The sequence below is a fragment of the Hemitrygon akajei genome, chromosome 8, assembly GCF_048418815.1.
Source record: "Hemitrygon akajei chromosome 8, sHemAka1.3, whole genome shotgun sequence".
NCBI classification, from domain to species: Eukaryota; Metazoa; Chordata; class Chondrichthyes; order Myliobatiformes; family Dasyatidae; genus Hemitrygon; species Hemitrygon akajei.
Window position 1 is genome coordinate 33,690,571 of NC_133131.1, and position 14,075 is coordinate 33,704,645.

A 14,075-nucleotide genomic window follows, 5' to 3' on the forward strand; every position below is an offset into this window, starting at 1 on the left:
ATGTTGATTTATGCAGTATGATTAAACACAGAAAGTTGTCTTATTGTATTCTGCAAATGTTTCCAGGAAAAAAAACGGAAATCTGAGACAGATTTTACTTATTCATCTTTTGGAACATAGTTAACGCCAACAAGCATAATCTTTACTGCCCACCACTAACTGCCCTGGAATCGAATAGCTTGTTAAGTCACTTCAGAGAGCATTTTAAGAGCAAACCATGTTGATACATTTGAAGGCAAATATCAGACAAGCAAATGAGGATGCAAGTTCCTCTCCTGAAGGCATTAGTAAACAAGACATGGTTTTCCAACAGTGCGGTAGATTTGTGACTGTCATTATTGGATTCTTTTCCAAAACAAAACTTTGATTATTGGATTTGAACTCCTGCCTTACATTAAGAGAAAGAGAGCTGCATAGTTATAAGTATTCAGTGGAAAGTATTTGAGGCATGAAAAGGCTGTGCAACTTGTGCTGAAAACAATGAACCAGACTCATCAAGAAAGTTCTTAGTAGAGTTCCACATGAAAGAACATCAGCAAAAAAAAAAGTGTGTGAGGCTGGCCTAGACCTGTTAGTTATTTGTTGTTCGTCTTCAAATTATTAAAATCACAAGTTCACAAATTTACATTTTATTTTATAACAGATGAATTTCAAGCTATAACAAAAATAATTTGGAAGAAAAGTTAAAGTAACATTCTACACAAAATCTCCAATGGGTCATGTGCAGTCCAGTATAACCATAGAGTCTTTGCCACTCTCTGTCTCAGGTATATCTGCCAGCTGCAAATTGTTGGACCTCTGCATCAGAAACATTCACCACTTTTTCCATTTAACTGTCAGATAAGGGTGAAGACCATAGGACTGAAATTAAAGGCAAAATACAGGATTGCACAGCATTTACTTCCACTTCCTCAGTGATCATTTCAAAATCTAACACTTTCTACACCATTCAATGGACAAAAAAAGAGACATAAATTTTTGACACGGGTCATGAGTAAGGGCCATAGATAAATTCAGTAATTGGTATGATGAAACTATCTGAAAGAACAGAAACCTTTACAGTGACGTTTACTGATATCACAAAGTAGATGGCAAAATGGGCAATGTTGATGGGTGCAAAACGCTGAGAAGAGGCATTAATAGATTGTTACCATGCAACACTATGACAAATAGTCCAAAACAGAGAAGTATAACAAAAGTAGAACTCACTTCCAGAATTGTGTGATACGAGGAGGACAGAGGTGATCCATTCAAGGGGAAGCAAGATAAGCATATGAGAGAGAAGGGAGTAGAGTATTTGTCTGATTGATGTGAGATTATAGTCTCTTGTGAATGACTCAAAGGGCTGAGTCAGAACCAAGATGCATTCCAGCATGCAGAACCAACTCATTTAAGTAGCAATGGCTCTGGAAAATTCTGTATATGAGACAGGAATTAGGGCTGCTTTTTTATAAATACCTACTGTGAGAACAGTTTTGAGGTTGGTTCTGCAGCATTGGGACACAAACAAAAAACGGTAATACATCTAAGCTTGTTTATCAGAAAAAAAAGCTTTGGAATTTGGTCAAATAAGAACCATTGTGGTGATATTATTGTTTTTGGCTGAATTAAGGATGCTTTGCTGATGATGGAAGATCCAATTATAATAACAATGATTAGCTTGGTGACTACCAACAGCATAGAGAGGCTCTTCAATTGATCCACAAAGCCTAACAAAATTATTTCCTACCCATTGTCTAAAGTTTGAGAATGATTACTAAAGATTCATTCTTCCCTTTAGCTAATTGAACTATTTCTCACCTCTAAATCACATTTCATTATTTATCAAGTATTCAGGATACACTATAATTTATGCAATTACTCTAGATTTTCCAATTACCCCTCTGAATGTTTGTCCTCTCAAGATAATTATATTTGCCCATTAGTATGAAAAAATAATATTTTATTGAACACTTAACAACCTCATTTTAAGTCACTATTCTTAACAATCGAAGATCCGCTGTCTTAGTATGGTTTTAGCGTAACGTTTTATAATATAGTTCATATTATGTTATTCCAAATCTGAACAAGATTCCCCGCAGGAATTTATAACAGTCATTAGATGCAATCCAAAATGTATTTATGTTTATCTCAATAACCTCTTCATGTCCTACAGCACTCTAAGGTCTTCGGCTCTTCCAGTACCGGTCTCTTGTACATCTTCAGTTTTAATCACTCCACCACTGGCAAATGTGTCTTCAGCTGATAAGACTCTGGAATTCTTTCTCCAGAGCTTACCAACTTTATTTCTCTTTCCTCTTTTAATGTGATCTTTTGCAATTTGCTGTTGTGGAGACAAAATCATTTAAACGCAGGGGCTTAAGCCCATACCCTCCCCCGAAATTCGGCACAGTAGTGGACTCTGCAGTACATCATGAGCCCTCCCTGCCCACCATCAATATGATCTACGGGAGATGCTGCTCATCAAAGATCCCCACCACCCCCGCCATGCCATCTTCCAACAGGCAGGAGGTACAGAAGTTTGGAGTCCAACGCCGCCAAGTTCGAGAACAGCTATTTTATACATTCGGTTCTTGACCACAATCATGTGGGTTTCTTCTGGGTGCTCTGGTTTCCTCCCACATTCCAAAGATATATGGGCTAGGTTAGCAGGTTGTGGGCATGCTACGTTAGCACCAGAAACATCGTGACACATGCAGGCTCTCAGCATATATTTGGAATGTTTAGGTCGTTGATGCAAATGACACATTTCAATCTATGTATCAATTTTTGAATGCGCACATGACATATAAAGCTAACTATTAACCTTAATCTTTAATCTATCTGACAGTGATGTTGCTGTAAGTTCTTCATTGCATGTGTGTATACATGTACTTGTGCATTTGACAATGAACTTGCCTTTTGACTTTGATTGAAATCTCTACCCAAGGCAGATTGTATTGTAAGAGCACAAAATCCAAACCTCACAGAAGAAAGCAGATTTGCTCAGTACAACATACTGTATAGTAATACAATATCATCTGCATCATTGCTGCGAGTCTCTACAGCCAGCCAGCAATATAATGGGCCAGATTTCTGCTAGTTCTTCTGGTTTGGCTTTTTTCCAGCCCAAGGCCTGGTGTTCAGTTTTGCTGGCACGATCTACAAATCACATTATAACAGATCATTAGCTCTATCTGTCATAAAATTCAGGCAAACAATTCACCCCAGATTTCCCTCGAGCATCTGGAAGCAAACATAGTCGAGAAATGCCAATCTGGGACCAAGGTGCAAACCACAGTACCAGCAGTCACACACAACACATATAGTTACAATAGTAGAAAAGCATGCAGTCACAAAAACTGTGACTGTGTGTGTGTATATATATCTGAAGTCCCTGAGAGTCGTGGCTAGTAGATTGTTGGTCCAGCAGTCTTCATCACGTGATAGTCCAAACGCAGAAAAAAAACACAATGCAAATCCACTGAGTGAACACTGGAGGACCGGGCACACTGACAGGAGGGCCCAGCTCCCAACCCAGGCAGACTCCAGGTCCCTCACACACACAGGCTCCGGCGACTCCTTCCCTGAGTGGTTCTGATGGGCAATCCGCAGCGTGAGGGTCTGGACTGCACAGGAACCGGAGCCACACAGCTTCCCCCGCCGTCGGTTTCACCAATGAACCAATGAACTGGAATGGTAGTATTCTACGTTAACAGGGTTTTACGATCACAAGGAAAATGTTTGTTGGACTGCGCACCGTCTCTGACGCCTTCCTCCTGGGGCGGCTGTGGCCGCCAACAACACAGTGCGTGACAAGTCCAGCTCCACCACGGTCGAGCAACACACCACTGGGGCAGTCCTGTGGCATTTGATGTTCTTAATATCCAGCGATCTCTCGCATGAAACACGCAAATGATAAACCTTCGCTTGGACTCAGAGAAGCGCTGTGACCGAGCATGCTGTCGTCTTGCCATAAGTAACAGGCCATAAAGACAGTTGATAACATTACAATCATTTGAGGGTGTAAGCTAATAATAATATGACGTGCCGAGGTAGATAATTGCCTCTAACCTCATGTTAATAATATCTACTCAACTAAGAGAAACACAGATTTTGACATGTTGTATACTGCAAATCAAGTTAGACAATGTTTCAACTCTCAATAATATTCACCTCAGTCTGTTCCAATACAACAGCCTTCCACAAGGGATATTTATCAGCTCTGGGCATTTTCTAGAGGTCAGTGCATTGTTTGATGCAAAGTCTACTAGCTATCATATGATAGCCAGATTTGAGTTTGGAAAATTGGGCATGGACACAAGAAAATCTATAAAGTATATCTTATTGATTTTACCAAGGAGGAGCATGGCTCAGGAAAGAGGATTAAGCATTTGCTCAGCATTCAGGATGAGGTAGTAAACTGGAATAGACATTGGCTTCATGGGAGAAGCCAGAGAGTGGCAGTAGAGGGTTACCTCTCTGACTCAAGGCCTGTGACTAGCAGTGTACTGCAGGAATTGGTGCTGGGTCCTTTGCTTGTCATCTGTATCAATGATCTGGGTGATAATGTGATGAAGTGGATCAGCAAATTTGCAGATGACACCAAGACTGGGGGTGTAGTGGACAGCAAGGAAAGCTATCGTGGCTTGCAGAGGGGTCTGTATCAGTTGGAAAACATGGACTGAAAATTGGCAGACGGAATTTAATGCAGATAAGTGAGAGGTTTTGCACTTAGGTAGGGCCAACCAGAGTAGATCTTACACAGCGAACATCAGGGAACTGAGGAGCATGGTAGAACAATGGGAACTAGGATATAGGAAGATAATTTGTTGAAAAGGGCATCACCAGGATATAGAGTCACAAAGAAAACTTTTGGCACATTGGACTTCATATATCAATGTATTGAGTGTAGGAGATGGGATGTTATGTTGAAGCTGTATAAGACATTTGTGAGGCTTAATTTGGAGTATTGTGTACAGTTTTGGTTAACTATCTACAGGAAAGATGTAAACAAGGTTGAAAGAGTTCAGAGAAAATTTACAAGGATGTTGCCAGGTCTGGAGGACCCAAGTTATAAGGAAAGATTGAACAGGTTAGGACTGTATTCTTTAGAATGTAGAAGATTGAGAGGAGATTTGATTGAGGTAAACAAAATTATATGGGGTAAAAGTAGAATAAATGCAAGCAGGCTTTTTCCACTGAGGTTGGGTGGGACAACAACCAGAGGTCATGGGTAAAGGGAGAAAGGTGAGAAGTTTAAGCTGAACATGAGGGAAATTTCTTCACTCAGAGGGTAGTGGAGTATGGAATGAGCTGCCAAATCAAGTGGTGCATGTGAGCTTGATTTCAACATTTAAGAGAAGTTTGGGTCGGTACATGGATAGTAGGGATATGGAGGGCTGTGGTCCTGGTGCAGGTCAATGGAAACAGGCAGTTTAAATGGTTTCCGCATGGACTAGATGGGGCAAAGGGTCTGTTTCAGTGCTGCATTTTTCTATGACTCAAAGACAAGTATGTATTTGCTGCCTCAGCAGTTGCTTACTTTCATTATTAAATAGATGTTGATGAAGCAGTATGTATAGTCAAAACAGTAAGATACACCTAGTCTAACCAGCTTAGAAGCAATAAAGACCCATCTAAGATCTCTCAACATAATGAGCTAAAGCCATCTTTAAGGAAAACGACAACACACACAAAATGCTGGTGGAACACAGCAGGCCAGGCAGCATCTATAGCAGTGGTTCCCAACCTTTTTTTGGCCATGCCCCACCTAATCACCTCTAAAATCCTGATGCCCCCTGTGGTGATATATAATTCTTAATATTCAAAAAGTGAACTCTTATTCACCTGGAGGAAGCCTAAAAGACCATTAACTTGGTTTAAACAAGCTTCCAAAGAACATGGCATTCATGAAAGAGAAAAATAAAAGAACCTAAGGACTGTTAAAGTTCTGAGGAAGAAATTACTAAGAAATTGTAAAAAAAAGAACATTAAGTGATATTAAAATAATAATAATAAATAAATAAAACAATGCCGATTCGTTTCTACAACAAACAAAGACAGATACACCGTTTAAAAGAGATGACGCAATGTACACACCTTCACACCACCAAGAACCGAAAGCTACTGCAAAAAGCAGCATTGGCGCGGCCTCGTACGAGTTTCTTACGCATTTGGACTTGTTCATTCGTTCCTTCCTACATCAGTCAATTCATTAATTTAATTATGAAAGCCATTTGATGGTTGTAATGATGGTGATACACTATATATACAGTACATACGCAAGTACACATGTACATACACACAAGTATTTTTATGTATGCATACTGTATATACACATATGTATTAACTCGCACACACACTCATACTCACACAGACTTACTAGAAAAAATTCACTGTTAATAAATCATTCTCAAATTGCCCCCCTTAAAAATCAAATTACCCCCCTGTGGGGCGTACGCCCCACGTTGGGAACCACTGATCTATAGGGAGAAGCAAAACGTTAGTTTTTCTTCACGTCACAGACAATATGAAGTTGAGTTCTAGGACTCGAACGGTTGCTATTGATGCTGTTCCTCTCTCTGCCTTGTGGTAAATCAGGCAAAAACCTGACCATTTCTTTAATGTTTGTCTGTTTTTTTAAAAGGCCAAGATGCTAGCTTGATGCTCAACCCAGCATGGATGGATAGTGTGCAAGGATCCGGCTGGATTCGAACCTGGGACCACTCACCTCAAAGTCCAGTGCAGATGCCACTAAACCACTGGCTGGCAGTTGCTATTGAGTCCATGGATTTCTCATTCATTATAATCCGGTGAGTTCTCAATATTGTCTCACAAGGAATCAGCTTCCAGCTTTATTACAGTTTTGTCACTTCATGTGGAGAATAGAGATGGAACAAACAATTGATAATGCAACAAAACCTCCATCCAAAGCAGAGCAATTACCAGTCTAATTTGTAATTATCTGTGAAGTGATGGAAGTCTACTAGTACTTGTGTAACCTGAACATTAAAAATCACAATGCTCAAGGGAGATTTTTTCATAAGCACAAGGGCGCCTCTCAGATGGCCTTAGTCAGAGTGCAGAGATGGATGCTAACGTTGTCTGCATATGACTATGTACTCTACTAGAGTACAAGAGTGACCATTGAAATCAGAATGCAGATGCACAGCTGCAACACCCATACTGGGTGAGATTGTGATATTGCTGAATTATAAATGAGCTATTCCAGTCACAGCCCAACAACCCTCCAACACCAGCCCCACCCCCCACTCTCAGGCTAATTATCCAGAATGGAATGAAGCCTTTGGATTTGAATTGGTGCATGTCAAAATAATCACGTTGCTGTCATCTGCTTGTCTAAACCCGTCACCCTGGCCAAACAAACGACGACAGAGGATATAGTGGATGTTATAGGTCCACTTATGATCAATGTTATCATGATCGTTGTATATGCACATTCATAAATACAGTTTTTATTAACCTTCCTCCATATCAGCCAATAATTTGAGAATGAACTTCACTGCACAGGGTTAATTATGATTGGTTACTAACTAATAAAGTGAATACTCCATTGTTAAAGTAATTTCTACTCTGTATGGTATCTGTTCAAGGGACCATTATATTAGTGTACCAATTTAACGCAGCATGAACTTCTGTGCCAAATTGTTTTTTTATGCAGGACAATAGAGAAGAAAGGTCATAAAGGTTGAAAATAATATAGAGGGGTCTTCATCAAATGTCTGTTTGGTGTTGCTACTTGTTGTATTCGAAGTGAAAAATCACTGCCAGGTCTCTATTGACTGCGGTAATAACACTGTTACAAGATCAATGAATATTGATCTGTCAACCTGTGCAATGATGTTGTAACTTGATTGAATGGATGGCTGTCTACAATGGGAATGTGACTGGCTCTTTATTAAAGCAAAAGCTGGAATTTTTGAAACACTGACAATAGACGTGATTTTTAGCTGATTCCTTCTTAATGCATAATCTTTTAAAAAGGAGATGCAGAGTGGAAGATGTATATGAACTGCATAGCCTGCATTGAGAGAACCTACATGAGATCAGCTAGCCTAGCTGAAGGGACTTTTGATGAATAGGTGATTTCACTCAGAGCAGATGGAGTGAGACCATGTCAGGCGCATCAATTGTTTAAACTGAACAGATATTTAGCAGGCCGATCAAACTCCAGCGAGAATGGATTTGCTCCACCATCTGCTGGCCTGGTACCATAGACTAGACAGGGTTACTATCCCAGATGACATCAGAGAGTGCATATCAAATATTCGGCCACCCACTGCCAGCAACAGCAGGTCGAGAAACATCCCCTAGTGGAAGTGATCCGAAGCTGGCGGCATTACAAATGGCCTAGGCAATGTCGGAAACTGAAAACAATGCCACAGCAGTTTGTAGCACTCAACCAAACCCCTGCTCCTGAGAGCCATGGTCTTACTGCAAATGGTATTTTTCTATCAATCACAGTTCACTGAAGGAATTTTAATTAACCCAGGCCCACTCTCTTTTGCTGGTAGTCAATACCACAGCAGAAGTTAATGGGCTGTGTATAATTTGTGTTGTTGATATAATATCCACACAGAAAGTTGAGGGACCATGGTTATTAGTGTAAATTAACTGGGTGACAATCAGAATCTTCTGCTCCAACATATTCTTGCCCAAGACCCCTGAACTCTGCAAATCCTTATCTTTTCCAGTGTTCTTTTCATCTGACTATGTTTTAAGGAAAAACTTTGCATTTCTGTAACGCCTTTAACAATTATCTGAATGATACCCTGAATAGCTTTAGAACAAAGAAAATACTCCTGAAGTGCAGTGCTGGGGAATCTGTTAGTGAATAGCAGTAAATGACTAGCAAAGGTACAAAGTAAAAGTTTGTGGAGAGGACATGGAGGAAGGAGAAGCAAAAAGAAGTAAAGAATCACACACACACAGGACCGATGCCTCAGAATCAATGCCCACAGAGTGGGTAAGGCTGTTCCTCTTTAAGAAGCTCAGAATTAGAACTATGCTGCCTTGCCATAATCTGGTTCTGTCGGAGTGGCCCACACCACTTAAAGGCTTCAGACGCACAAATAAGCTTTACCCATGTGGCAAAGATGTATATTTAATCTCTCATCTCAAAGAAAGCACCTAGGACTTTATAGCACCTCCTGGGTACTGCTCCGGTAGTACACTGTGGGATAGCTTTGAGGGCAAGACTTCAAGCTACAACTTACTCCATAAAAAGAAAACTTCATTTTAAAATACATGCCCAGCGTTACTTATTCTCCCATTCTCGCCTAAGGTGCTTAAATGTTGTTTTTGCCAAGACAGAGATTCAAATGCCCATAATGAAATCTTCCTCTCTAAAAGGTAACAAATAAATTTCCCAGGTACTTAAGAAATATTGCAATTCCGATAAGTAATTCAGGATATCCTCTGGTTGTTAAAAATGTTATATAACATAAGATCTTTCCTTGAGAATGCAGACGGGAAGGAATACAGGGAAGGATACGGAATGACAGAAATCCAAGGTGCTGGGTAAGATTCTGTTGCTAAGTGACCACGTTTCTGCATCTTTCCACATGTATACTATATCTATAGCATATACTGCATTACTGTATATAGAGGTCGTTAATTTCTGCCATAGAAAAATGTTACTCACAGTCCACATTCTGAGTGTTATCCTACATTGCATAATAAACTAAAGCTGTCTGGATCCCAGCTCAGAACTAAGTCAGCTTGACCAGGGCACCCTGCATCTTTGGGCACTTTGCTGGCATAAATATGCCTTTTGATGTATAACCTTGCCTGGTGCTGTATTCACCTTGATATTTAAATGTGCATGTTGCAGAAGGCAAGGAAGTTCCATTATCTGGTCTAATAAATTCATCTGAATGATACTGGTTTGCCAGCATAAATAATAATAAGAGTTTGGTACAATGGCTAGTGCAGAATAAGAAGAATTTTATTAAACATAGAATCCCATTTGTCCTTTGTGAAAATGAAACCACATTGTTTTTGATGTTGGTAGGTTACACAATGAATACTAATGAAGAATCATGGATGATCCCTATTTCATTGACGCAGTCAACACCTTCAAAAGAGAGGGAGAGCAGATGAAAGAAAAAGAGATTTGATCAGGTGATCAGTGTGACGAAGAAAATTGTTCGAGTAATGCCACAGCCTTTCACTGGCTTCCATTGTGACTGATTTTGTTGTAGATCCATTAGGTAACGTCATGACTTGCATGCCATCATGGAAAAGACACAAACACATTTCTATGGGCAGTTGAATTAGAGTAGGGTGGTCCACTTTCAATTGAAGGAATCAACAGATTTAATGAGATTGGAAGAGGATATGTATAATGGTTGGTGTTGTTTATTCAACGCTGCAACACCTGGACATACATCAGGATGTTCTTTATCAGCAAAGCTCGACAATCAATACCATCATTCCCTCAAAACTAATACGTTTCAAGACCTAGGGCTCAATACCTCCCTGTGCAATTATATCTTCGATTTCCTCACTTGCAGACCCCATTCACTTCGGATTGGCAAATACATCTCTTCTACAATCTCCATCAGCACAGGTGCATCACAAGGCAGTGTGCTCAGCCCCCTGCTCTACTCACTTTACAGTCATGACTGTGTGGCTAAGCACAGCTTCAGTGCCATCTTTATGTTTGCTGATGACACCACTGTGTAGGCCAAATCAAAGGTGGTGTCAAATCAGCATACAGGAGGGAGATTGAACATCTGGCTGAGTGGGGCCTCAACAACAACCTGTTATTCCATGTCAGCAAAACCATGGAGCTGACTATTGACCAGGAGGAGGAAACCAGGGGTCCATGAGCCAGTTCTTATCCGAAGATCAGAGTTGGAGAGGGTCAGTAACTTTAAATTCCTTGGTGTTATCATTTCAGAGGCACTGTCCTGGGCCCAGCTTGTTAAGTGCAATTACATAGAAAGCAAGGTAGCGCCTCTACTTCCTTAGGAGTTTGCAAAGATTTGGCATGGCATCTAAAACTTCGACAAACTTCGACAGATGTGTGGTGGAGAGTATATTGACAGGCTGCATCACAGCCTAGTATGGAAATTGGAAAAACGTAGATTAAGGGACTGCTTTAGCGAGCACCTACCAGAGAAAGTGGGATCTCCCAGTGGCGACCCATCTTAATTCCACCTATTCCTATTCCGACATGTCAGTCCATGGCCTCCTCTACTGTCACGATGAGGTCACACACAGGTTGGAGGAGCAGCATTTTATATTCCATCTGGGTAGCTTCCGACCTGATGGTATGAACATCGATTTCTCGAACTTCCGGTAATTTCTCCCCCTCAACATTCCCCATTCCCATTTCTCTCTCTCACCCTCTCTCCTTGCTGCCCACCATCTTCCTCTGGTTCTTCTCCCCCTTTTCTTTCTTCTGTGGCCTTCTGTCCTCTCCTATCTAATTCCCCCTTCTTCAGCCTTTATTTCTTTCACTATTCAACTTCTCAGCTCTTTACTTCACCCCTCCCCTCCCGTTCCTGGTTTCCCCTATCACCTTGTATTCCTTCCTCCTTTCCTTCCTCCTTCTTTCTCTGACTGCTCATTTTTTTTCTCCAGTCCTGATGAATGGTCTTATCCCAAAACATCAACTATACTCTTTTCCACAGACGCTGCCTGGCCTGCTGAGTTCCTCCAGCATTTTGTGTGTGCTGCTCAGATTTCCAGCATCTGCAGATTTTTCTTTTGTTTGTGAATGGAAACACCAATGGTCTTAATGGAATGCCTACAAAAAAGTGGCCCAATTCATCACAGGTAAAGCCTGCCCCACATCTACATGGAGCATTGTCATGGGACACCCACCACTCAGGTCATGCTCTCTTCTTGCTGCTGCCATCAGAAAGAACAGGAGCTTCAGTACACACACCACCAGGTTCAGGAATAGATATTACCCATCAGCTACCAGGTTTTTGAACCAAAGGGGATAACTTCACTCAACTTCACTTGCCCCATCAATGAAATGGTCCCACAACTTATGTACTCACTTTCAATGACTCTCCATCTCATGGTCATAATCTTTATTGGTTATTTATTTTTATTATTATTTCTTTAGTTTGTGTGTTTGCAGTTTGTTGTCTTTTGAACACTGGTTGAGTGCCCAAGTTGGTGCAGTCTTTCGTTGATTCTATTATGGTTATATTGAGTACGCTCACAAGAAAATGATTCTCAGGGTTGTATATAGTGACATGTATGTACTTTGATAATAAATTTACTTTCAACTATGAAGAATCCAACATCTGCCACTGACTTCCAGGGATCTCTGACCCATGAACACACAAAGTGACTAAAGGGCATTTTTGATAATGTGAAGAATCTCAGGACAGGTGCACATAGAGACCCTACATAAGCACAAAGGAACAGACCATCTTGCAATCTATCAAGCTGCATACCCTGATAGCCACTGCGTGTGAAACAATCCATGGTTTCCGCATTGGCCTCATTAGCCATCTCAGAGTCATAGAACCCATGGAGGTTCTGACAAAGAAGAAGAAACCTAAACAATTCAGATTTATTTTAGCAAACCACCAAAATCTTGTATCATTTTACAAGCAACACATGTATCAATTTTCTTTCCTTTATTTTCACACCAAATTGTAAAGCTGCTTAAATGCAGCTATGGTACATAAGCAGGAGGAGTCTTATCTACTAAAGAGCAATGATGAGCTCTGGTACTCTATCACAGGCAGGATGTCATTTGGCTTCTCTGTTACTGGTAATGAAAGTATTATGATTAAAATGCTGAGCAAAAGTATTAACAAGATTTTGGGCTGGGCTCACTCTTTAGAGATAAAAAACAGAAAATTTAAACCAAGATTCAAGATTATTTATCATATGTACATCAAAACATACAGTGAAATGTGTCACTTGTATTAACAACCAACACACCCATGGGGCAACTTGTAAGTGTTGTCACACATTCTGACTCCAACATAAAAAAAATATTTTTTTTCGGGTATGGATGTTAACATGAAATAAAACTTCTCTTAAAGATGCAAACCATTCCTTTTTGTGGTCCAGTCCAGTTCCTCTTATAAACTTTACACCCATTCATTCTCCTGAATTCATCTTCGGTACCTTTCTAATTCTCAGTTACAGTTCATCCATGAAAAATAGAAATTTAGAGCAATAAATAAGATGCTGGAGGAACACAGCAGGTCAGGCAGAATCCGTGGAGGGAAATGAATGATAGATATATCAGATGGAGGCCCTTCCTCTGGCCAGTTCAAGTGTTAAGAAGCAGTTCAAATGCAGTACATCATAACATACAAAATGAGAGCAGACATTGTACGTGCAGCCTCTAGAGATGATACAACCACTGAACTGGCCCCTCTTACCCTTGGCTGTCTCAAATTCCAAAACCCTTCTCAAGTTTGAATATACTGAATGATTCGACATCTATAGCTCTGGAGTGGAGAATCCCAAAGATTCACAACCATCAGAGACAAGAACCATCTTAAATTCTGAGGTACTGCCTCATCCTAAAACAATTGAAGATTCCCAATTCAAGATTGTTTATTGTCATTCTTCAGTACACGAGTGTAAAAGAGAAATGCTTCCATATTTTCAATCTCTCCAAAAGAATATTATTCTGGGATACTTACAAATTTATAAGTATGAGATTAGATAGCTTTAAGAACACAAAATTAGTCAATTCTATATGTTTGAATAAATTAAACAAATATTTTATTTTTATTTCCACCCTGTGAAAATGGTATAAAGCTGATTTCCTGATAAATGATATGCAGAAAACAATTAAGATACAGTATTTTGGAGGTAATTTGTGTAAAATGCCTGGAGTTCAATCTTCTTTTTGCAAGTAAGTGCTGTTATAGCTGCCATTAAGTTTCCCATTTATTGCTAATGGCACTAATGTCAACATCAGAATAATAATGTATGTAGCCTAGTGTGTAAAAAAAATGGTGACACGAGCTACTCTAATATTGCCCTGGTTAATGTCACCTGTCCTTCATTTCTGTCTGACACAGTGGGAGGGGGAGAACTAATCAAGAGAAAAGAAGAGTTTATAGAAAGCACCATGCTAC

General features: G+C 40.1%; 1 protein-coding gene across 1 annotated transcript in view; it reads right to left on the minus strand.

Annotated features, from left to right (window-relative positions):
• caln1 (calneuron 1) overlaps positions 1–14,075 on the minus strand; it is a 452,244-nt gene that overhangs the window by 153,362 nt on the left and 284,807 nt on the right. The gene's annotated exons all lie outside the window — the stretch shown is intronic.